This window comes from Callithrix jacchus, chromosome 1 (assembly GCF_049354715.1).
Source record: "Callithrix jacchus isolate 240 chromosome 1, calJac240_pri, whole genome shotgun sequence".
NCBI classification, from domain to species: Eukaryota; Metazoa; Chordata; class Mammalia; order Primates; family Cebidae; genus Callithrix; species Callithrix jacchus.
In genome coordinates, this window is record NC_133502.1 from 54,727,342 (window position 1) to 54,748,398 (window position 21,057).

Sequence of the window (21,057 nt, forward strand, 5' to 3'; positions counted from 1 at the left end):
TATCATACCACAGTAGAATTAAACAGCCTTGCTAAAGTTTTTACTCACAAATTAAAACATATGTAAGTAGTTGAAAATTAGCCCAAACCAGCTCTAACTTAAATAATGTAAGAAACAATGCATGCAAACTGCTTAGTCCAGTGCCTGTCACATAGTCATCTATCATAGCTTTGGGTGCTGCTTTTATTGTTGAGCTGATTCTCAAATTCCATAATGCTACAGAAATACCTAATAATCATTGTTACCCTGATAGATGATTATCACACTCCGTACCATTGCAGAACTTTATTTCTAAAGGGGGATGATTAGGATAAACTTTAAAAGTTTTAATTAATTTATTCATTTATTTAACAAATATTAAACCATATGCCAGGCATTGGGATATAAAAATAATTGCACCCCTGCCCTAGAGTATATCACAGCCTATTTGGGGAAACATACGAAGAAACACATCATTTACAAAATTAAGTTGTTAAACTGGTTGTCTTCTGTGAGCACATAGAAGAGAGAATACCTATCACTGCTCAGTAAAGAGATAACAAATGAGTTGGTCTCATAGGCATTTTTAGACAGATGGACTAATAAAGGAGTAGAAGAATGAAATAACAAGCTAAGAATGAACATGACTTTTTCAGACAAATGCTAACAGTAAATCTGGAACTCTGGTTACATGTGACTAAGTTGCCTATAAAAATACAGAACCTCTGAAGGCTGGCAGGTGGGAGAGTGTCAGATCATGAAGGCCCATATACTATCCCCAGGGACTTATCTGATAAGCAGTAAAATATAATTGATAAAACTGCTTCTAATATAAAGATATTTCATTCCTTTTCTTCTCAAAAATCAAACCCAAATAATAAGAAACAAAAATATGACTGTCTTCATTAAATCTAGAAACATTTGTAGTGCTGAACTATAGCATATAAAGACAACTCAGAGAGGATTGGCAAATATATGTCATTTTTGAAAAGAGAATATATCATATTTGACCAGAGGATGGCAAATCTAAGTGCCAGCAGAAGAGATTACTAATAACAGGTAGCCGGGTTCACTCTGAGGAGCTCAAGAGATGCCACAGAACTGAGGAAACCAGGTGCTGCAAAAGACAAAAGGGAAGGAGCAGAGCTGAGGACAGATTGTTTAAAGACTGTACAAAAATCTTCCAGACCAGGTGTGGTGGCTCCTGCCTGTAATTCCAGCACTTTGGGAAGCCAAGGCGGGTGGATCACAAGGTCAAGAGTTCAAGACCAGCCTGGTCAACATGGTGAAACCCCATCTCTACTAAAATACAAAAAAAAAAAAAAAATAGCCAAGCACGGTGGTGGGCACCTGTAGTCCCAGCTGCTCAGGAGGCTGAGGCAACAGAATTGCCTGAACCTGGGAGGTGGAGGTTGCAGTAAGCCAAGATCATGCCATTGCATTCAAGCCTCAGCAACAGGGCAAGACGCCATCTCCAAAAAGTTCTGTCCACTATCCCTGAACCACAGGAAAAGGGAGATGTATAGAATTTGAAATGAAGATGTTCCCAACTCTGGGACACCACATATACAGATGAGCAAAAATGCAGCAAGAGCACCATGTGATAATGAGCAATATGAATTGTGGGCCATTCCAGCTCCCTTTGGCTGCCCAGCTACAGAACAAACTTATACCCACCCAAACACTCAGAAGGACATGACCAGGACAGATGGTTGGAGGGTGCTTTTCTGAATAAACTTAGCCAACCTTGGAGAAAATGGTTACAGCTCTTCTTATGGAAGTCTCCAGTGAAAAGCCCACATACTCTGCCAGCCTAGAGCAAAGCCAACCTTTCAGAAAGCCTTGTGTCAACACTCAGAGTGAGACCCTATCTCAAAGAACAAAAAAGCAACTTGAAAAAAATAAAGGTAAAGCAAGGATGAGAAGAAATTATAAACATGATACAATTAATACCTTAGAAAAGTAACAGAAGATCAGATACTATATCAGAAACAAATGAAAGCAGGATATTGTGAAAGAAAGGAAAAAAATGCTCTCAGGAAAATTAAATATAAGAAAGCAAAAATTACAAAGATAAACAAAAATTAGAATATCAGTTCTAATACCCAGAATATCTACTAGAAGGAGTGAAAGAAATGTTTTAGAAAATAGAAGTGGAGAAACAGAAGACTGGGGAGTCCAGGAGATCTAGCTCTCAACAAATAGACATTTCAGAAAAAGAAAAGAGAGAGGAGGTAATAGTGACAATAATCCTTTTTCATATTGAAAGGCACCAGATTATGAAGTTATGCAAGCATAAATATTGTTGTTTCAAGCCAATAAGTATTCGGGACATTTGTTATGTCCCAGTAGATACCTGATACACCCGGCCTACATCATGGTCTATACTCCAGCTGCCAGGGGTAGAAAGTGGCAGTCTTCCATCAAGTGTCATGTAATATATAATTTTCCAGCTATGAAAAAAGGGTTTGCAGCCAGGCATGGTGGCTCATGCCTGTAATCCCAGCACTTTGGGAGGCTAAGGCAGGCGGATCACTTGAGGTCAGAAGTTGGAGACAGCCTGGTCAACATGGTGAAACCCTGCCTCTACTAAAAATACAAAAATTAGCTGGCATGGTGGCACACGCCTATAGTCCCAGCTACTTGTGAGGCTGAGGCAGAATTGCTTGAACCTGGGAGGCAGAGGTTGCAGTGAGCTAAGATCAGGCCGTTGCACTCCAGCCTGGGAGACAGTGAGACTCTGTCTAAAAAGAAAAAAGAAAAAGAAGAGGGTTTGCTTACAATTCTGTGAGTAGGTAACTCGGGCTGGCATCACACACGCAGATACAATCACCTTGCTACTTGACTAAGGCTGAACAGTACGTAATAGCCCATTCACATGTCTGGCATTAGCTCTGGCTCACAGCTAAGCAAGTGTGAGCAGGCCAGCTCTGGCTTCTTTACATGCAGCAGAAAAATTCCTAGCAGCAAAAAGGGGCAAGCTTTAATGCACAATAATTTGTTAAGCTTCTGCTTATAGTAACCCCCTAGCCAAGCAAGTCTCATGGCCAAGCTAAAAGTCAATGTGGGAAGGACTGCACAAAGATAAAATGAGAGGAGGAGTGATTCACTGAGGATATTAGTGTAACAATCTACAATATTAAACCACACAGACAGTGCTACCCAGGACTTTGGATCCAGCGGAGCAACTTAAAGGAGGAAGGACAGTGGAAAATATTTTTTATGTTGGGTTGGCCTTCATAAACACCTTCATCTTAGCATTTATAACTCTTTTCAATTACATATGTATTTATGCATTATTTTTAAATGTCTGTTTCCTGCTCTAGATTGTAAGCTGCACGAAGACAGAGACCATGCCTCTTTTCATCCTACCTCTTTTAGCCTAGGAAGTGGCAAAGTGTATATCCCTTACTATTAAACGAAGGAATGAAGGGAGCAACAAATGTGTCCCCCAGAAACAGGCAGAGTCTAGAGTATAATAGCACCAAAGACAGGGAGAGACCAGAAGGACAAGCTATAGGTTGATGTGAGGAGTAAATCAGGTAATTCATGTATCTCTCACACACACAGAGGTTCAGTAAAAGTATATTACTATGAATATAACAAAACAAAACTGTGAACGCTGATCTTAGATAGCACTTTGCAGTCTGCCCTGTTTGGAAGCTTCTGTAACTATGTGAATGTCCTTGCACCCACACCACAGGTGTTTGATCATAACAGCAGTTCTCAAAGTTCTTGGTCCAGGACCTCTTTACACTTTAAAAACTATTGAGCATTCCAAATAACTTTTGCTTGTGTGTATTTTATCTGTCATTACTTCTCATATTCTATATTTCAACAGAGAACTTTTTAAGTACTTCTTTTTAAAAATAATAACAAGCTTGTGCAATGCAAATACCATATTTTTATTTTTTAAAACTTCATATTTTTCAAAACAAAATAATAGTGAAAAAAATGGCATTAAGATTTTGCAAATCTCTTTAATATATGGCTTAATAAGACAGGAACTAGATTCTCCATTTCCTACTGCACTTACTTCATTAAAATATTATACATCACACAGCCTCTGGAAATTTTTATTAAATATTTGCGAGAAAGTAAAAAAAAAGGCAAATAACACCTTAGTATTATTATGAAAATACTTTTGACTCTGTGAATGTTCTAAAATGGTCTCGGGCATTTGCTGGACATTTGTCAAGTAAAAGTGGTAAAACATTTTCCCCTAAAGTTGGTAACTTCTTCAAAATAATACATACCCAGAGTATTTTCTATTTAGAATTAAAAGAAACAAATTGAACTATTAGGATTTCTTAGTACGAAACAAAATGTCCCTCTTAAAGGTCTGTTAATATTAATAAGTCTATTACTTAGTAAAAGAAAATTGAACTTTCTCAATGGATTTCTCAAATAGAATATGAGCTGTTTTTCTGTACTTTGAGCAACTCTATTAGCTCAGTGATTGATTGCTTATATTCTCTCCCTTCAGCTCCTCTAAAAACTGAAAACAGCTCTATAGACAGCATTCTCTCCTTTATGTACAATAATAATTGCATATTAATTGTAAAATAATAGCTAAAATGTCTTCAGTGTTTCATATGTTCCAGGAATTGTACAGTGTGATTTATTGCATTATTTCTTTTAACACTAAAATCTTTGAAATAGGTATTATTCTTATTATTTTTATAGATAAGAAAACTGAAACCTAGAGGGATTAAGCAACATGCCCAAGGTCACACCCATAGTAAAAAACAACAGAAAAACACTCAAAGTTTTTTACTACTGTTCCACTCAGCTTCCATTTTCATGAGTATAGTAATGGTAATATTTTCTATTATTGTACACTTTAACTGCACAAAGTTTCAATTTAGCTTTAAAATCCTTTTGAATTCTAGTCTGAGAAATTAGCCTTGTTTTGAGAATCTTACCAATGTAAAAGTGTGTACCCCATGGAAACAGACATTTGGACCACAATACATTCCTGCACTGCTCTGATTCCTTCCAAACAATCTCTTCTAGGTCATGCCTGAAGGCACACCATCTCCACTTTCTGTCATTTCTCTGATTATCCTTGTCTCTCCTATTTGAATTGTTCAATGTCACTGCATATAGATTGAAAACCAGACTGACAGTGATGGTGACGAATCTTCCAGTAGCTTGATTGCCAAATCACCAAAGATCTGGGACAATCCTGTAGCATGTATGTCACACCTTTAATCATCTTTTCAAAAATCCTGTCAGAAACAACTTTCTGCAGACCCCTGTGACTTAGAAAATCACCATTCTATAAACTGTACAGAAATGAATACCAGATGTGGCTAGCAGCTATGGGAAATTCAGAAGTGTCAGTTTAATATCCTGGGTGTTGCTGCCCAAACGTGAAAAGTCAATTCTGGTTATAAAACTTTCAGTAGACTGCCACAAATCTCTGAATGTTCTATTCAGTTCAAGTAGAGCAAAGGTAATGGGCCACTGGAGATAAGCAGGGGAAAAATAATAGATCCCATCTCACTAATTGAGAGCTCACTCTTGAAAAGGATAATGATACTAAAAACCCTATTTCCCCCTCCTCATAACCCCTAATTTTAGGGTAGCAAAAATATACATGGGTAATAACACACTGTAGTGTAATCACAGGCAAGTCAGATGGGAATCAGAAATGTTATGTTATATTCTTCCATTATAACCTTATTTATATCAGATAAAGTCTATAATCTTTACTTCTTAGTTTAAAACTTGGTTGCCAAGCATTTTAATCATCAATAATCTATACTACATATAGGATTATCACTAATTCAACTTTTGAAAAAATTATAATGGAAATAACATTTAAATAATGGAAAAACGTGTTTTTTCCCAGAAACTTTTCTTTAGCTTATTCCATGGAAATTATACATTGCTTTTGTCCGTTGACTCATTTGCTTTATTAACATGATTCCATAGAAAAGAGATTTATTTGAAACCAAAAAAAAATTCAACCATATTATTTTAGCATGAATGCTCCTATAGAACCTAGCTTTCACAAAGAATTTTTTTAATGAGAACATCCACTTCAGTTAAGTGTGATTAATCAAAAGTGCAATCACTGAACTATGTTCATAGTTTTCCAATATAATGCAGTGTTTCAAATAATGCCTACACTGAGTACTTAAAATTCATTTATTTATTACACAATCACTTTATAAGCATCTACTCTGCAGCAAATAGTGTGTCATGCTGTAGTATGAAGACTGATTAGTCTTGGTCCTTTTTCTCAAAGAGTTTGCAGTCATATCTGGTAGACTCATATTTGAAGAATCAAATACAAAATAGAGTAATATGTTATATACTAAATGATCATGTATGGGAACACTGGAAAAGAATCTATGCATAGAGAGATTAGGAGAAGTTTCTAACAAAATAATGTTCTTTTAACCAATTGGTTTGTTTTCATACAAAATAAAGTTTCTTCAACCATATCATTTGACTACTATCCACAAAGACATGTATTAGCAATTAGAACAGCATACCCATTTGAAGAATCTATCCTACAAATCATAATAATGTTGTTGTTGTATTAATTGTTGTTTCTCCCTTTTTAAGAAGCAGCCACTATGAGGTGGGCATTCATGTTTTATCAAACTCAATCTTCACAACACTGTGAGGAGAATGGAAATATCTCCATTTTACAGGTGGGAAAACAACAATGCAATAAAATTGATATGGTTTGGCTATGTCCCCATCCAAATCTCATCTTGAATTGTAGCTCCCATAATTCATATGTGTTGTGGGAGGGACCTAGTGGGAGATAATTGAAACACAGGGGCAGTATCTCCCATACTGGTCTCCAGAGATCTTATGGTTTTGTAAGAGGAAACCACTTTCACTTGGTTCTCAGTCTCTCATTCTCCCTGCAGCCATGTAAGATGTGCCTTTCATCTTCCTCCATGATTGTGAGGCCTCCCCAGCCACATGGAACTGTGGGTTTATTAAATATATTTTTCTCTATAAATTACTCAGTCTTGGGTATGTCTTTATCAGCACTGTGAAAACAGACTAATACAATAAATTGGTACCAAGAGTGGGATACTGATATAAAGATATGTGAAAATGTGAAAGCAACTCTGGAACTGGGTAACAGGCAGAAGTTGGAATACTTTGGAGGAGTCAGAGGAAGACAGGAAAATGTGGGAAAATTCAGAACTTCCTAGAGGCTTGCTGAATGCCTTTAACCAAAATGCTGATAATGATATGGACATTGAAATCCAGGCTGAGGTGGTCTCAGATGGAAATGAGGAACTTTTGGGAAACAGGAGTAAAAGTCACTCTTGCTATGCAAAGAGACTGGCCACATTTTTGCCCCTGCCCTAGAGATTTGTGGAACTTTGAGCTTGAAGGAGATGATTTAGGGTATCTGGAGGAAAAAATTTCTAACCAGTGAAGCATTCAGGATGTGACTTGGGTGCTGTTAAAAGCATTCAGTTTTAAAAGGGAAACAGAGCATAAAAGTTTGGAAAATTTGCAGCCTGACCATGCAATGGAAAAGAAAAATTCATTTTCAGAGAAGAAATTCAAGCCAGCTGCATAAATTTGCATAAGTAACAAGAACCCAAATGTTAATCACCAGGACAATGGGGAAAATGTCTTTAGGGCATTTCAGAGACCTTTAAGGCAGCTTCTCCCATCACAGGCCCAGAGGACTAGGAGGAAAAAATGATTTCATGGGCCAGGCCCAGGGTCCCCTGCTGTGTGCAGCCTAGGGACTTGGTGCACTGAGTCCCAACTGCTCTAGTGATGGCTAAAACAGGCCAAAGTACAGCTCAGGCTGTGGCTTCAGAGGGTGCTTGTCCCATGCCTTGGCAGCTTCCAAGTTGTGTTGAGACTGTAAGTGCACAGAAATCAAGAACTGAGCTTTGAGAACCTTCACCTAGATTTTAGAAGATGTATGGAAAGGCCTGGATGTCCAGGCAAAAGTTGGCTGCAGTGGCAGGGCCCTCATGGAGAACCCATGCTAGGGCAGTGTGGAAGGGAAATATGGGGTTGATACCCCCACTCAGAGTTCCTACTGGGGCACTGCTTAGTAGAACTACGAGGAAAGGCCACTATTTTCCAGACCCTAGAATGGAAGATCCACTAACAGTTTGCACCTTACAACTGGAAAAGCCACAGACACTCAATGCTAGCTTATGAATGCAGCCAGGAGGAAGGATGTACTCTTCAAAGCCGCAGGGGTGGAGCTGCCCAAGATCATGTGAACCCATCTTTTCCATCAGTGTGACCTGGATGTGAGACATGGAGTCAAAGCAGAACATTTTGGAGCTTTAAGATTCAACTGCTCTGCTGGATTTTGGATTTGCATGGGACCTGTGGCCCCTTTGTTTTGGCCAATTTCTCCCATTTGAAATGGCTGTATTTACCCAATGCCTATACCCTCATTATATCTAGGAAGTAACTAACTTGCTTTTGATTTTACAGGCTCATAGGCAGAAGGAACTTGCCTTGTCTCAGATGATACTTTGGACTATGGACTTTTGAGTTAATGTTGAAATGAATTAAGACTTTTAGAAACTGTTGGGAAGGCCTAATTTCTTTGGAAATGTGAAGACATGAGATTTGGGAGGGGCCAGGGTAGAATGATATGGTTTGCCTGTGTCCTCACCCAAATATAATCTTGAACTGTAGTTCCCATAATTCCCATGTGTTGTGGGAGGGACCCTGTGGAAGAAAACTGTGGAGCAGTTTTCCACATACTGTTTTCATGCTAATGAAGAACTCTCACAAGATCTGATGATTTTATAAAGGGTTTCCTATTTGCTTGGTTCTCATTTCCTCTTATCTGCTGCCATGTAAGATGTGCCTTTTGCCTTCCGCCATGATTGTGAGGCCTCCCCAGCCATGTGGAACTGCAAGTTCATTAAATTTCTTTTTCTTTATGAATTACCCAGTCTCAAGTATGTCTTTATCAGCAGCATGAAAACGGACTAACACAGAAACTAAATAATTGACAAAGATTGCTAGTAAGTGCTGTAACTGGGATTGAAACTTATTCCTGAGTTCAAGATTTTCTTGCTCAGCTAGACTACCCAACTAATATGCCCAACAAAGCTATCAGAAATGTGTTCTACAGACATCTGCAAACATGTATTTCAATGATTTCACTAGAAGCAGAGCTGCAATCTCGACACATCACACTTGAGCATCTGAAAAATAATATTGCCTTAGTGAGAAGATTGACAATAGTCTGGAGGCTAATAGTTATGAATGAGATTGAGAAATACTGCAATTATGAGTGTTGCATTTGAAGCCTTACATAATTGACTGCAAAACTGCTTGTTTCCTGGTATGTTCCAGTCATATTTCCTATATGCACATTTTATTATGTTATAATTTGAAATGAATTTATCCTCCAGGCAGGAAAAAGAATAGAATATGCTGTATTGCGATCACCATTACGTGATTATAAAGGGGAAATCCATTGGTCAAGAGATCTATTACAATAGAAAAAGGAATGTTATAAGTTAGATACAGGTAATGTGTGTCTAGAGAGGCAGAAAGGCATTGAAGAGTCTAGGCTCTGGAATCAAATTTCTCATGCTACATCCTGGCCTATACTACATGACTGCTGTCTAATTTGGGGCAAACTTAACTTCTCTGTGCTTAGCTTTATGGTTTACAAAAGAGGAATGATAATAATAACAAAGGGTTGTTACTAGAATGAGTTAATACTTATTAAGGCTTAGAACAGTGCCTGGCTAAAAGTAGTATCCCATAAACATATGCTATCATACTAAAGTACTTTTATAAATACTGCAGCATTATAATGTGGTCTAGCTATCCTTTTCAGAAAGTATATATAATATCAATATAGCCCTTAAAATAGTATGTACATTTGAATTAATTTTGAAGAAAGCACTGCCAATTCTACTTGGCATTCTATTTAAATGGAAAAAAAGAACCTATTTTAGTAAGAATGGACCTCACAGATTACTGCCTTCCATAATAAAAAGTAATAAATGGCTACACTCTATCCACTGTCAATCTGGAAAGATTCTAAACACTCCACTTTGGGTGTGCTGGAGTGGATCCAGTTTTTACTGAATCATTTCTAATTCTCCCACATCTTCAAATTCAGGATAAACATGAAAAAAAATCTGCAATGTGATTGAAGCAAACTCAGTTAAGAAATGTTCTCATTTTAGTATTAGAAACAGACAGGAACAGAGAGAGGAGGAAGCATGCAGTACAGCAAGAAGATTTCATTTTACATTTTATTTCTTCCTCCATTCAGATAAAAGCATGATTTCCAAGGCTCTCTGCTTCTCTGTTCTTATTAATGTTCCTTCTGTCAATGTCCTCAAAGAGGCAATTAACCTCATATTAATACAAAATATTCTCTGAAAGCATGCTTTACTAGCCCTTTTATAGCTATTATGCCCTGGACAGGGACCATGTTCCCCTCCATTCCCTCTTCAATATCTATCAAGACTTTTGCAAGTACTATTAGGGGACAACTTCTCATTAACATTTCCTTTGGCTTCATAATGCTAAATTTAATTTTGCCATGATGCCAATGCACAAAATCAAGACAATGTTTTCCAGGTTCAAAGTTAGTTCCTTATGGGTTTTTTTTTTCTGTTTTGCTTTTTATTTTTCTTCTTTTTTTGAGACAGAATCTTGCTCTGTCACCCAGGCTGGAGTTCAGTAGCACAATCTCGGCTAAGTGCAGTCTCCACATCCCAGGTTCAAGCGATTCTCCTGCCTCAGCCTCCTGAGTAGCTGGAACTACAGGTGCTCACCACCACACCTGGCCAATTTTTGTAATTTTAGTGGAGACATGGTTTCACCATATTTGCCAGGCTGGTCTCGAACTCCTTACCTTGTGATCTGCCTGGCTCGGCCTCCCAAAGTGCTGGGATTACAGGCATGAGCCACCATGCCCAGCCCCTTCTGGTTTTAATAGATATTATTTCCATATTTTCTCAAGGTTCCTAGGCAACTCCCAGGAAAACCTATATGGTTGTTGTTTCTTCCTACAAGTGTGGAGAACTGGATACTATAGTAAGGCCCGGTTAAGCCCAGAAACAGTATGACATTTTCTTCTAAGCCCCTCACATGCCACCGTAATGTCAATTATCAGTCTCAGAAAGCATTTTAGGGAAATATGGTAAGAAAAATGGTCAATTATCAGGAAAATATGCCACACAGAAACTTGGTCACTGACCCCCAAATCTGGCTTCTACAATTGTTTTCTCTCCATTTCTACCAGCTGCTTTAATAATATATTAATATGCTAGTTACTAATCCTCGATATTTACAATGCTTCTAAATCTATAGATGAGATTCGGACTAATTTAATAATAAACCTTTATATTTAGTTCTTTAGGGAGTAAAGAAGAAAAATGGTATGTTATAAAAGAGAACATGGATTTCATTTTTGGCTTTACTACCTATGCACTATGCATCCTTAGATAAGTTATTCAACTGCTCTAAGCTTCAAACTTTTTATTTGCAAAATGTGAATATAATATCTATCTCACAGGAATAATATGATAATAGAATAGACAATGGCCATAGACAATGATTTATAAATGTTAAAGACCTTCTCTCCAAAAGGGAAGAATCCTGACAATTTCCTAAACTTTCTGTGGGAACATTTTAAAAGACATGAGTAATGAGCCAAACACAGTGACCTAAAGGCCTGGTATGCAATGACCCAGAATAAAATTGCATGAATGTAAACTATGTGTTTCTTTTATTTCTCCCACTCTATTCCTTTAAGGAGAAGAGGGACTGTCTGCAAAAATTATGTTAACAAAGTCAAAAAGCATTATTCAAAACCATATTGGAGAAAAACATCTACTGACAAGAGTACATATATTATTGAATGACAAATCACTTTCATAAACAGTCATGTGTCATCATTTTTTTTCTCTTTTGTATCTCTTCCTAACCTCCTAGCCTTCGCTTTTACTTGCCTGGCTTTTGAGTCTCTATGATTCCAGAAGGCCTACTGATCAATTAGAATGTTGTATAGGACTTTCATCCTTCCCTCCTCACTACCTCATCTGACAATACTGTGAGTTCTCAAACCCTTCTTTCTTCACCCCTACTTTTCTCATCCCGTTCTCCATGACCTAGACCCACATCTTACCTAGACATGTGCACTACCTCAATTTCAAACCCATAAAGAACAAGCCCATATTACTCTCCATTTCCTTTCATCTGTTCCCTTCAAAACTATTCACATTATTATGGATGGGGGCAGGAAATGGCATGTTTTTTCAACATAGTTATAATCTGTCCACTCTGTCACCTACCATCCCAGTGACCTGACCACCTGCTGTAAGCTTCCCCAACTCCGCTTACCCCAATCTCAGCATTTCCCTCTAACAGAAAAGGGAATGCATATCATTCCTTTTATTCTTTTTTGATATCCTTTATGTTACCCAGATCTAATCTCTCAAACTCAGACCCCCATATGGCTTCAAAATGTATCTTCTGTCTCTAGTATCCCTTCTTCCGCAAAGACTAAGAGAATGTAACTCAAAATTAATTTTGATGACAGAATTTCTCCTATACAAGAATCCAGCATGATATGGTCTTAATATATGGAAAACCCTAAAGATACCACACACAAAAAATAGAACTAATAAACAAAGTTGCAGGATACAAAGTCAACACACAAAAATCAGTAGCATTTCTATACAACAACAACCTAACTGAAAAGAAATCAAGAAAACAATTCTATTGTGATAGCTATAATAATGAATAAATAATAAATATAAAATAAATTTAACCAAGGAGGTGAAAAACCTATACAATGAAAACTATAAAAAGCTGATGAAAGAAATTGAAGAGGACCCAAATAGAAATATACCCTGTGTTCATGGATTGGAAAAAATAATATTATTAAAATGTCCACACTACCAAAAATGATCTACAAATTCAATGCAATCCCTATCAAAATTTCAATGTTAATTTTCATAGAAATAGAAAAGGTCCTAAAATTCATATGGAACCACAAAAAACCTTGAACAAAGCAATTATAAGCAAAACAAACAAAGCTGGAGGCATCACACTATCTTATTTCAAACTACACTAAAAAGCTTTAGTAATTAAAACAATATGGTACTTGCAAAAATATATGTACACATCGACTAATGTAATAGAATAGAAAGCCCAGAAATGGGTCTATGCATGTATACTCAACTGATTTTTAACACAGGTACCAAAAATACACAATGAAGAAAGGATCATCTGCAATAAATGGTGTTAGAAAAACTAGATATTTACCTGCAAAATAATAAAACTGGACCCATGGAATTGAACCTTAATTATGGGTTCCTCATGCTGTATACAAAAGTCCACTGAAATTAGGTTAAAGACTTCAACATAAGACCGGCCACCATAAAACTACTATAAGAAAACATAGGGGGAAAACTACACAACATTGGTTTGAGCAATATATTTCTTTTTACTTGACCCAAAAGCCCAGGCAACAAAAACAAAAATAGACATGGAATTACATTAAACTAAAAAGCTTCTGCACAGGAAAAGAAATAATAGTGTGAAGAAACAATCTACATATTGAGAGAAAATATTTGCCAGCAATACATCTGAAATGAGGTTAATATCAAAAATATATAAGGAACTCACTCAATAGGAATAAAAAAATGAACAAGAAAGTTGAATAGATTTTTTTTTCAAGAGAACACATACAAATGACCAAAGATACATGAAAAAAATGTTCAACATCACTAATCATTAGGGGAATGCAAATTAAAACCACAGTGAGGTATCATCTCACACCTGTCAGAATGGCTACTATCAAAAAGAAAATAACAAATGTTGGCAAAGATATGGAGAAAAAGAAACTCTTGTATGATGTTGTGGAAATGTAAATTAGTACAGCTATTATGGTTTGGAGCTTCCTCAAAAACTAAAACTAGAACTACCATGTGATTAACAAACTCACTTTTAGAGTTTCTCCAAAAGATTTGACATCAATTTGTCAAAGAGATGTCTGCAATCCAATGTCATTGCAACACTACGCACAATGTCCAAGTCATTTCATATTTCTAAATGTTCACCAGTAGGCGAATGAAGAAAATATGGAATATAAGCACAATAAAATATTATTTGGCCTTTTTAAAAAATGAAATTCTGTCATTTATGACAACACAGATGAACTTACAGAACATTATGCTAAATGAAATAAGCCAGGCACAGAAAGACAGATACTGGATGTTCTCACTTATATGTGCATCCTACAAACATTGATCTTATAGAAGTGGATAATAGAATGATGATTACAGAGGCTGGGGGTGGGGAGAATGATTGTCAAAGATACAAAATCTCAGTTAGCATAATTTTTTATATCAATTCCGCAGTGTGGTACAGTTATTAATACTTTACTGTACATTTCAAAATTGCTAGAAGAATAAATTTCAAATGGTCTCACCACAAGAAAATGAGAAGTATTTAAGAGAATGGATTTGTCGATTCACTTGGTTTAATTATTTCACACTGTATTCATATATTATAATATCGCTCTTTACCCCACAAATATAGATTATCAATTTAAAATGAAATTAAAAAATCAAAAATGTAAACTGCTCAGTCTTCAGATAAAGTATATTCTCCAAATATTTTCATTAAATATACGAAAAGAAAATAAGTGGAAATGGAAGAACTTCGCGGAGAGTGAAACCAAGAGTCCTAAGAGTCATAAAGACCCATAGAGGTGGGGTCCAGTTAAGGAATATCTCCCACCTTCACGTTAGAGGCCCTCACAATACATCCCAATGTGACTTCAGAATTGCTGTAATTAATGTTCCTAGCTAGTGCCTCCCTTTCTTCTCTTTTTCAAATGTATCTTAATAGTTTTCCATGGTTATCCTGTCATTATTCTACTATTGCATATAGAAAGAACATGGGGGTTAAAGGATTGACTTGGTGTTTTTTATATAGGCCTCCAGCTCAAGTGACCCCACACTCAGACCTAATTTGGAGACTGTTATGCAATTCTGGACACTGAGCCTGATTGGGTGATGGGATTGTTGGATTGTTTCTTTCAGAAGAGTGAGTATATTTTGGGTGCAGAAGGGAGATAAATGAATTTTTGTGATTAAGCAAAGGGCTAAGATTGAATTTATTACTGTTTCCAAATATTTTATGCCCCATCTTGTGAAAGAATTATACTTCCCTGTTCTGTTGATGTCAGGCTTTTTCATGTGACTTGCTTGGGCAATAAAATGTGAGTGTAAATAACATGCACCATTGCTGAGAAGCTTTATGAGGCATTGCAAGTTTAACTTCTCTCTTTCTTCCTCTCTGCAATAAGCCCAGTGATTCTCCAGATAGGAGCTGCTTTGTCAGTTTAGTTCCCTGAGTAAAAACATTGTGAAACTGAGCTATAAGCAATGACCCACAATTGACATGTAACATGAGCAAGCGATGAAGCTTTGTTGTTGTAAACCACCATAACTAGGACCGTGAAAGTTAAATGTTACTGTAGTATAGCAGCCTAAGCTGACTGATAGAGGCGAGATCAAAGAATAGTGACCAGTGATCACTGTTCCTGATGCAATGACTCAAGGGACAGTACTATCAGATATATTTTTACCACTTTAGTTCAATAAAAAATTTTAATCATAGAATACTGCATAAATTATTATGCATTCATGTGTAGTTTAGAATGAATGTGATAGGTACTGAGTTTTATATTTGAGAACAGCTGCAAGGAAAAGAATTCCACATGGTACTAGATGAGACCAGAAGAGAATTTTGGACAAGCAATTATTCACTTGGGGAAAAATATCCATTTAATGACAATAGAGTGAGACATAATCTGTGCTCCAATCTGGTAAAATGTTAGAGTTACAATTCTTCCATAACAAATGATAGAATTCCACTGTGACACAAAGAAGACAATAAATGAGCCTTTGACATCACGATTATGTATTTAATAATCTCACTGTGTAAAGGGCAAGCATCCATGAACCAACATGACTTACTTGGAATAGCTACATCGCAAAGCCATTGAATATTCATCACCACATATTTCCAAAGTGCAACCACAAAACTAATCTTTGCAATCCATTCCCAGAGTAGAAGTTTGAACTTGCAATAAACAAGACCCACATATGTAGGTGTCAAAAACATGTAGTGAAAATCCAGTCCAGAGGAGGAAGGGCTATGGGCTAAATCACAAGGAATGCTTCCTCCTCCCCACGTAACATTCAAGTAAAAATAGAAGTAGACTGCATGAATTTCAAGTCTGTCTTAAAAAGAAAACATAATTCCTAAATTCCCCACATGCATATAATTGTAAGAGTCCAGAAAGACAGTCCCACTCTCTTGCCTTGTTAGTGCTGAGAGGGGAAAGAGTTGGGAAGAGTCTGAGATTGTGCTGCTACTGCTATGGATGTGACGACTGTTGCTGCTGTTGCTGCTGCTGCTGCTGCTGCTGCTGCTGCTGCTGCTGCTGCTGCTGTTATTTTAAACCCAGGTCTTTTTTTTTTTCTACGTATTGTTTCATTGAGCCTGAAGGCTTTTTGCTGTGATTGGACAATGGCTAAGCTTAGAAGACAGTGAATAAGAATCAAAGCATGAGTCTGGGTGTGGTGGCTCACACTTGTAATCCCAGCACTTTGGGAGGCCAAGGCTAGTGGATCACCTGAGGTCAGGAGTTCAAGACCAGCCTGACCAACATGGCGAAACCCCATCTCTACTAAAAATACAAAATTAGCCAGCGCTGGTGATGCATGCCTGTAATCTCAGCTACTTGGGAGCCTGAGGCAGGAGAATTGCTTGAACCTGGGAGGTGGAGGTTGCAGTGAGCCTAGATCACACCATTGCACTCAAGCCTGGGCAATAAGAGCAAAACTCCGTCTCAAAAATAATAATAAAATAAAACAAAGAATCAAAGCATGACTTTTAGATTTGAGATTTTATGCCCCCTAAAACTCAACAACATGTCTTGAGAGTTGTGCACTGTGGCTAGAAGGCATGCTTTTGCATATGTAAAATCATTTCAATATTGCTCATGTAACATACCTGAGGACGTGGTAGGTGTTGAAGCTTGTCTCTTGATCAAAATGTGTGCCTCCGGCAAAGAAACTGACAATGAGAAATATAAAAACTGCCAAAATTGGGAAGCACAAAAGAGAACAGCTTTTAATAAATGATGTATAACATTAATTAGCATTTTCTTTTCAGCTTAATATGACTAAGAATGCTATGTTTAACCTACAATATGCAACGGGAATCCCAAATACTATACCCAATTATATTACACATTTAAAGTCAGAAACTATTTTAAAGCATTGTGATAGGAACAATTCCAATTGTTTTAGCTGGTAAAATAGTAGTTACAGACTTAAACAAATAACTAAAAGAGGGAAAATTTCAGAGGTAGGAGGCAATACAAACGTTAGAGACTATGACAAATCAGAAAAAAACACACATCCCAGCTAAAAGGGGCAGCTACCATCAAATTCCTACAAAGTGTTCCCTTTTAGAAAAGTAAGCCCAGAGCAGTCATCTGAGTTTTCAAGAAAAATGATAAATTAGAATTTTATGTGAAATTTATTGATTTTCAAGTGCTACTCACTAATTAAAAAAATAAACCCTGTGAATAGCAACAACTTGTGAGCCCAATAAAACACGTCTGCCGGGCAGATAGGCCAGACCCAAGTGTCCAGTTTCTGGGCTACTATGCTTGATCCTCTCCATTCTCCAGGTATAGCCCTTTCTGAGACACTGAAGGAAAACAGCAATGAAAAGAGAGTTTCTTTTTTTACTTAAAATTCAATTTCAGATCAAAGAAAAGTATACATTTTATCTTCAAGTATCATGACCATAGTGATTCCCCTTTTACAAGTAACATGTTTGTAGTGGGCTGATCTTTTGGGGATATTCTTAAATTTTAACCAGGAACCAAATGTGTAGTTCACAGACGTATCTCCCGGAGAGCCTGATGTGATAGGAAGCACAAAACACGTGGCTAGGATTTAAGAGACAAAGATTCTAAGCCTGACTCGACTGCTGCTGTCCAGAGTGAACAGGTAGGGTTTAACCTTCTAGGACAAAATGAAAGACAGAAATGACTGATTCTCTATTATTTCAGGGTTTCTGTATATTTACTGAGGAATTGCTAATTGGAGATTTGTTGCTAGTGAGGGAGCTTGCCTGGGCTGGGAAAAGCCAGAGTGTAAGATGTATGTCAAAGGATCAACTCAGATTCAACAGTTTCATAGAATCTTGTCAACTCCTGAAGAAATTACAAACCTTGTTGCAATTGAGATTCAATGGAATAAAGGGTGTAAACACCTTAGAGAATGGGATGATGGGACTGATGTAGCTCTCTGCAAATAGCTGAATGACTAACAGGAGATGAAATTTTAACCTTACTTATATAGTCCCAAGAGACAGAATGAGAAACCACGGATAGACTTCATAGGAAGATAAAACTGTCCAAACATTGACTCAAGTAGTTGGTGATGCTAAATTCAGTTCGTTTTCTTCCACCAAAATTACAGTCAATCCTCACTTTCTGAAGATTATGTATTTGCAATTTCACCTACTTGCTAAAACTTATTTGCAACCTCAAAATCAATATTCCTGATGCTTTCAAGGTCAGGGTCATTTGCAAACATGCATGCATGTAGCTGTAAAAAAAAAAAAAATCAGGTCATCTGCTATGAATATTTCCAGCAGAGTTTAAAGAAGTCAGCCCAGACCACTGTCTTCTTGCTTAATCTTTCATATTGTAAACAAGGACCCTTTTACCAGACTATTCTGCATTTTTGTGCCTTTTCTTGGCGATTTCACTGCTTAAAATGGCCCCAATCATAATGGTGAAGTGCTGTCTAGTGTTCTTAAAGACAAGAAGACTGTGATGTGTATTATGGAGAAATACACATCCAATAAACTTCATTGAGACAGGGATTAAAGTACTTTTGGCCATGAATGTGATAGTCACAAATCAACAATATATTTTAAATAAGGTATCTTTAAACAGAAACACACATAAAAGAGTTATATATTGATTGATTGATGGAAGTGTTGTGGCCAGAGGCTCAAGGAAGCTCACTCTGCAACTTCCCTAAAGGCAATGATTCAATATTCGCTAATTCAGTGTGCAAGGCAACTTTGTAGAACATGACTATCCTAAATAATGAGAATTGACTATATCTAAGCAGCAATTTGTTCATTTCTTAAGAATGAGGTCAGGGAAATGCTGTAGACATCAGATCAAAAAGAAGCCAGTGTCCTTTCCAGTCTCAAATTCTAGTATTCAATGAAAAATGGATTCAAATTCCAGAGAAATGATTAGATAATATTTTAAGTCCTTTGAGCTCCTCAAAGCTATAGACTTAGTCAGGGAGTCAATTGTGTCTCAGCTTTCCACTTGTATAGCCTAAAAATTTTAGGAAAAAAATGTCTTCGGTTGCTTCTTGGCTCTAAAGGTCTATTATTCAAGGGAAAAAAAGTTTTCATAACACTCTGCTATTCACTTCTAACATTAAATTCTCTTCCAATTCTTTTTACTCTCCATCCGGTATTTCATCTGTAGAAATTCCCACTTGCTGTTCCTCATTCATAACATTCCTCCTTTTTCAACAAGTTACAGTCTTTAATTTATTGTGTTTGGGAATAAGAGAAAGACACACAAAATTCTCCTTTATATGAAACATCCCATGCGTCTAAAGAAGTCACTAAATCCTTTTTACCTCCCCATGTCACTTTGGCTAATTCTGTTGGTTTTGTTTGTTTTTTGCTTTTTTGTTTTGAGACAGAGTCTCACCCTGTTGCCCAGGCTAGGTAGTGGCACGATCTCAGCTCACTGTAACCTCTGTCTCCAGAGTGCAGGTGAATCTCATGTCTCAGACTCCCAAGTAGCTGGGATTACATTATTTTGTATTTGTAGTAGAAACAGGGTTTTACTATGCTGACCAGGCATGGTCTCGAACTCCTGGCCACAAGTGATCCCACCTACATTAGCATCTCAAACTCCTGGGATTACAAGTATGTGCTACCCACACCGTCACCTTTGCTTATTCTAAAAAACTGGATCCAGAATATTGTAATAGCTGATATGCCATCCACTTATTGTCTTAAACCTTATGGATAAAAAGTTTATAAATATCCTACAGAGGCCAGGCATGGTAGCTTATACCTATAATCCTAGCACTTTGGGAGGCCAAGTTGAATAGATCACTTGGGCCCAGGAGTTTGAGATCAGCCTGAACAACATAATGAGACTTCTTCTCTACAAAAAAAGAAAAGAAAGAAAGAAAATTATTAGCCACATGGTGATGAATTCCTGTGGTCCCAGCTGCTCAGTAGGCTGAGGTGAGAGGATTATTTGAGCCCACAAGTTCAAGGCTGCAGTGAGCCACAACTGGACCACTACACTCCGGCCTGGGCAACTGAGTGAGACTCTGTCTCAAATAAATAAACAACTTTCAGAGTGCCTTCACCAACAGGAAAAAAGCTTTGAGGTAACAGTCTTGTTTTTCTAGAACCCAATTTTTAGGAGTCTCTCAGCCTCCTGAGTGATTTCCTAGAAAAAAAACTCAAAATTACATCTGAGACAATTGTGGTCACTTTTGAATCAATTCATAGCTGGGCTGGCAGCAGTGAGCCATGAATCTGCCTGAACTGGGTAAGCACACAGTCCATCAAGTGATGACGTCTGGGAAGTGGCCAGTCTAGCCATTCTTCCTATTCCTATGAAAGGCAAAAAGAAAAAGAAAAAAAAGAACCAGATCTAAAATCATGTGATTATCTGCATAATTTAAAATCATATATCTCATACAAAAAAATAAACTGGGTTTATAAGTATGAGTAAGTTTAAAGAAAATAAACAATGGACAATAAAGAGACCTTAACTAGAGTGAAAGAAGAAATACAACCAGAATGGTAATACATTATTAGAAGTAAAATAAAATAATACCAACTTGATATGATAATTAAAATAAACCATCTCAAATTGTTGCTGCCATGTTTTTCCACTCTATTCATATCTGAGTAACTTGAGGACAGATAGTATGATTAAATCAACTGGGAACTCCCAAAGGCAGTTACCAGGATGTA

General features: G+C 37.0%; 1 long non-coding RNA gene across 5 annotated transcripts in view; it reads right to left on the minus strand.

Annotated features, from left to right (window-relative positions):
• LOC144579016 (uncharacterized) overlaps positions 1-21,057 on the minus strand; it is a 357,175-nt gene that overhangs the window by 70,967 nt on the left and 265,151 nt on the right. For 4 of the 5 annotated variants that reach the window (XR_013525783.1, XR_013525780.1, XR_013525779.1 and 1 more), the window contains one exon: positions 17,014-17,098. This is a non-coding gene — a long non-coding RNA (uncharacterized LOC144579016). The remainder of the gene's footprint in view (positions 1-17,013; positions 17,099-21,057) is intronic. The other variant, XR_013525781.1, reaches the window with a different exon arrangement.